We start from the raw sequence: 5,399 nt of genomic DNA on the forward strand, positions 1-5,399 counted from the left end.
TCCAAGCTTTTTTTTAGAAATTTTCTCTTTTTTTTGTTGCCCCCTCTAAAATTTTTCTTTGAAAAAAACTTTCTTCTTTTTCTCATATTTCACTCAAGTTTTTCCCTCCAAAAAATTCTCTTCCATATCCCTCATTTATATATATATATATATATATATATATATATATATATATATATATATATATATATACACTAGTCCTTTTTCTTTTTTTTTTATTAGAATTTAACAAAATACCAAATCCAAGTTTTTTCTTCTCATGTATAAAATTACTTCTTAGTATTGGATATAAACTCACATAGTATAGGACTTCCATTTCCAGAAACTAATCTCCCTTTTTTCAAAGTTTTTCATTTTTCTATAAAACAATTTTATTATTTTATTTATATATATATTTTTAAAAATTTGGAGGCAATCCTGGGAGGCAAAAATTGGTTTTCCTCAGAATTCTTTGTTATTGACTGCTTGATCATTGCTGGGTTGTTGTAGCTTCAGTGCTTGTTATGTTCTGGACAAAAATATGAGTTATGGTGGAGTCCATAGTATACCTCCGCTTAGTCTTCCAAATTTCATTATTTTTCTCCGACAAAAAAGAAAAAGCCTATAAAGATATCACACCATACACCATGGCAGAAATTGAACTTCAATTAGAAACTGATTATTTCAACATGACTGTTATCTTTCTCCTTGGATCATTAAAGTGGAACCATTATGTACACCCAAACATAGATCTGTAAGGAAAACCTTTATCAATAAAATGCACAATTCCAAACCGGCTGAGAGTTACAGCATCAATTAATTTTCATAATGTACCAATCAACTGTTTTCTACAGTAAATGCAAACTAATACACATTTGTATAGTTCTTGACATTCCTAGACATTTCAATGCCTCGTGGTAAAGCAGATTTGAATGTTGATCAAGTTGCAAATCGATTGATAACTTGAAAACTATCAAACAATAGCATTGGCAGCACTTGCAATTCTAGGCCATAGATCAGCACACTCCTTTCCAATAGGCCCAGTAATGGCAGAACCTAAACAAAAGCAAGCAACTAATAATCTCAGAATTTTGAAATAAAATTATTTAATTAAAGCGCAAAACAGATAATTTTTAAATCTGCAGAAAATTATAACCCAAAAAACACACATTCAGGCTGCCACTGACCGAAAAATTCTTATGAAATCAGTGTTAAACACAAAATATGCAGATATCAGAAGGACGATTTAGGAAAAAATTGCAAAAACTACCAAAAATCCTTCCTCCTCATTCATCAGGAAAGATCTAAAACTCTGTTAATGTCAATTGACAAATATCAACACTATTTGAGAATTGCATTTCTTACCTTTCATTTCTCCCTTGGGATTTACAATAACACCAGCATTATCTGCATAGAGAATCAATTTGAATCAGATACATAACAATGGAGCGACAAAGTGAGTATTTAACCATATTTTGCATCCTTAAAAGGCAAATATGCAAAATAAATGGTAACCCTACAGTGAGAAATTTTTAGATGGTGAATGCTATCTTAATAGATTAAGAATTATAAGAGTATAAACTGCAACAAAGTTTAAAGATTTGCCAAATCAGAATTATATAATAAATAAGAGTAGGTCTACGTCCTTTCGATTGAGTATAATGAAGTAGGAACAAAAAACAATGCTTGTCAAGTTCATGAATAACTCAAGACTTGGAAAGAGAAATATATGAATTTATGAACAGAGCATGAAGAGTTCAAAACCATTAAGGGAAATAATTCAAGGTAATATATTTCTAGAAAATTGAAATGATTTACTTAAAATCCTTTGAAGTTTTTTAACCAAAAACAGAAATTCAAAGTCCTCCTGAGAATGAATGTTAAAAATCACTCGCCTCTCATCCCTCTCAGGAACACAATGGCACATTTCTAATCTCTAAATTTTAAAAGAAAGCCCCATCTTCTAACCAAGACTCTAGGGTTGCAAGGTACAATAATTTCAGGACATATACCAAAACCTCCACTTCTTTACCTACATCTCCACAACCATGGTTTCAGGATCTCTACAGGTTGGTCAGCTTACAGTGCTTATTCTTTTTGCTCTTGTGCTTGAACTTTAATCAAGAAAGTTCAAGTTATTTCAATCTAAAATGGATTGGAGTTATGGATGTCATAGGCTGCATCCGTTGGTGCAAAAATGAGAATTTCTTAGGTTTTGAAATCCAGAAGATGAACCAGAGAGTGTACTGTGGGCTTTGACAGGAGAACTGAAGCAGCACAATAGATTTGTATTGCAATGCTCTAGTCTAGATCCAAATTAAGCCCACAAGCCACAGCAATGAGTAACTCAACAATGATCAAGCAAAAAATGACTAACGTATATAATATTTTGGTTTTTCATATTAATTTGATTTGGCAAAAAATTATAGTTCACCAATGACTATCCAAAAAAAGGATTTTAAGAATGATTTAGACTTTATGTAAAATAATTCCCCTACACTTGGAAAAATTATAAGAAAATAAAGTATGAATTACCCCATTGAAACAAAATAAACATTCAACTGATAGAAAGAAATTGCAAATTGACATTTAAAACATGAAATCAAATTGTTGTACAGCATAAAAAATTGAAGAGGAATTTTCCATATACAAGTATAGCCCCAATGGAGCAGATGTGAGCACTAAAAGAACACCATCACATCTGTAACGATGGACTCAGTCAATTTTCCAGACCTGTAACTGTATCAACCATATTATGTTGAAGAGGATACCTGACTAAGGTCTGGAGACAATAATGATCCAAAGAGGCAAGTATAGTTTGCACTGGGAAATATGTGAGCATATGAACTAAGCATATAGGATTTAAAAATTCAAACATTTTAATTGATAGAGAAAATGCATACTGATAAAAATCTTGTGCAAACAATTTGTGTTACATAATATAATGTCAAAAACTAAATAGAATTCAAGCCCTAAATGTGTAGAGCCCCAATGGAGCAGATGTGAGCATGAAGAAAACCATCACATCTGTAACGATGGACACATTGATTTTCCAGACTTGTAACCGTATCAACCATGGTATGTTGAGGAGGATACCTGACTAATGTCTGGAGGCAGAAACTATCTAACAAAAAACCAAAAACTAAACATTAATATGAGAGACACATTGAAACTAATTAGTATTTATCAAACATTTCCTATAAAATGGTATCAGACATGTTCAACATCATATATTTAGACGAAAAACAAAAATGTGCCAATCTTGACAGGGATGATACACAAAAGTAACCACCCGGTAGGGGTAATGTTGCGCATAATGATGTAGCTGGTCATGGGAGGTGCAGAGAAACATTCAAAAATAAATTCTCCACACTACATTACCAGCAATTTTTGCCAAAATTAAATTATCTTTGGATACCATTTAATAATAAATATCAACTGAAAATAAAACACAAGTTACTGGTGGTGACAACAACAAACAACAATAATCAAGCCTTATTCTACTAAGTAAGGTCAGCTATATGGATCACACAACCTATTGAGTTCGGTTAAAAACTAAATTCTCAATAAAAGGGAAAAAGAAAATTAGGGAAACAAAATGTATCAAATTGCGAAAAGTAAGATCCCATGAGAGATCCAACTCGATAAATTTGATAAAATGTATTGATCTAGCTGGTCAAATATGTTATTATCAAATAACTATGCGTACTCCAACCCAACAAATAATGGGATATGCACGTTGCACAACCAGCATCCAGAAACAGTTGAATCCTCCAGCTAAAGAAAAGACTAGGGTACAATAGCACAAAAATGCACTTGCAAAACAAAATAGAAAAGCAACCCCTTCATGAATTAACAAAACAAGTGTGGAAATTCCCTAGAAACTTCCTAAATATTAAATCCTATGTTCCTCCTTCACAAATACATGCACCATTGCATTATAACTGAAAGAATTGTTAAGTTATGGCATAGCAAAGTTAACATAATGAGGGAATAACCTTCAAAGTACATGTAGACCCCATCCTTTCTTCGCCATGGCTTGCGCTGTCTCACAATAACAGCAGGCAATACCTTCTTCCTAAGATCAGGCTTGCCCTTTTTTACTGTAGCTATAACCATGTCACCAACACAAGCAGATGGCAATCTGTTAAGGCGACCCTTGATTCCCTTCACTGATATGATATAAAGATTCTTAGCCCCCGTATTATCAGCACAGTTCACCACAGCTGCGACCGGCAAACCCAGCGACATCTGAACTTGTTGCCAGCGGTACCACCTCGTCCTGAGACACAAATTCAACAAAGAGCATTATCATTTTTCTATATCCAAATGATCATAGACAACAATGTTGAAAAACCCAAAAGAGTGAAATGTTAAGAAAACCAAGATTTATGCAACCTCGACTTCATATCATGCATTATTACACTATGAAAACATCACCCTCACAAGGCAAAAAAAGAGTGATTTTTCCTCTTTTTATTTCGTACGAGTTATTTGATCGACAAACTCTACAAATGCCAACCGAAAAACAGGGTGGAGGGCGGGTTAAAACCCAGAAGTTCTAAAATTTCAAGAGAACAACTTTAGAGCAAAGGTAATGCCACACCAACAGGAAAAAGTTTTTTTTTTCCTTTGTTCAATTACAGTGAGGAACAAAATCGATGAAAATATTAGCGAAAATCAGAGTTCAAATGGCAACGAGAGAACATCAACTAATAATTACCTCGCTTCGACATTTTCTTCTGCTTGAGTAACAACAAGTGGAATTAGGGTTTTTAGTTAGAACAGCGGCACTGCAATTCAGATTAGAGTATAACGTTGCTGCTCGGTAAAAAAAATAAAAAAATGAAAAAGTGGATTTGTTTCGAAATTTTCCATTAAATAATTTTTATGTTGTTAGAAAGAAGAAATTAACTTTGCTCAAAGTTATGATTGTTAAAAATGTGATAAAATATATTTGAAAATGTTTATCAATATAAATATGAAATTTAAAAATACAACCATTTAATATTTTAAAGTATAAAAGTTTATATGTGTTTAATTAATATTATATAATTTTAATAATAAGTAATCTTATTACATTTAAAATTAATTAAAGAAATACGAATATGAATTATGATAATTAAAAAATTAAAAATTTATTCTAATAAGATAATCAATATAAAGTGAAAAAAAATTAATTTAATACTATAATTTATAAAACAAATGGAAGATAATATTATATATAAATGTTATTTTATTTTTTGAAATTAGTATTGTATTTGTGCGGGCTAAATTTTTTTTTAATTTTTAAATATATATTATTTTTACAGTAGTAATGTAGAAAAAAATTATATGATAATAATTTTAGTTTGAGTTTGTAGACCATATATAATACATAAATAAATTAATTTTATTATACTTTTTTTTTTTTTTTTGTA

At 31.1% G+C, this 5,399-nt stretch overlaps 1 pseudogene; it reads right to left on the reverse strand.

Annotated features, from left to right (window-relative positions):
* Positions 1-870: 870 nt before the first annotated feature.
* LOC113873017 lies at positions 871-4,715 on the reverse strand (annotated as a pseudogene).
* Positions 4,716-5,399: the final 684 nt, after the last annotated feature.

This window comes from Abrus precatorius, unplaced genomic scaffold (assembly GCF_003935025.1).
Source record: "Abrus precatorius isolate BTA unplaced genomic scaffold, Abrus_2018 Scaffold7, whole genome shotgun sequence".
Lineage (NCBI taxonomy): Eukaryota > Viridiplantae > Streptophyta > Magnoliopsida > Fabales > Fabaceae > Abrus > Abrus precatorius.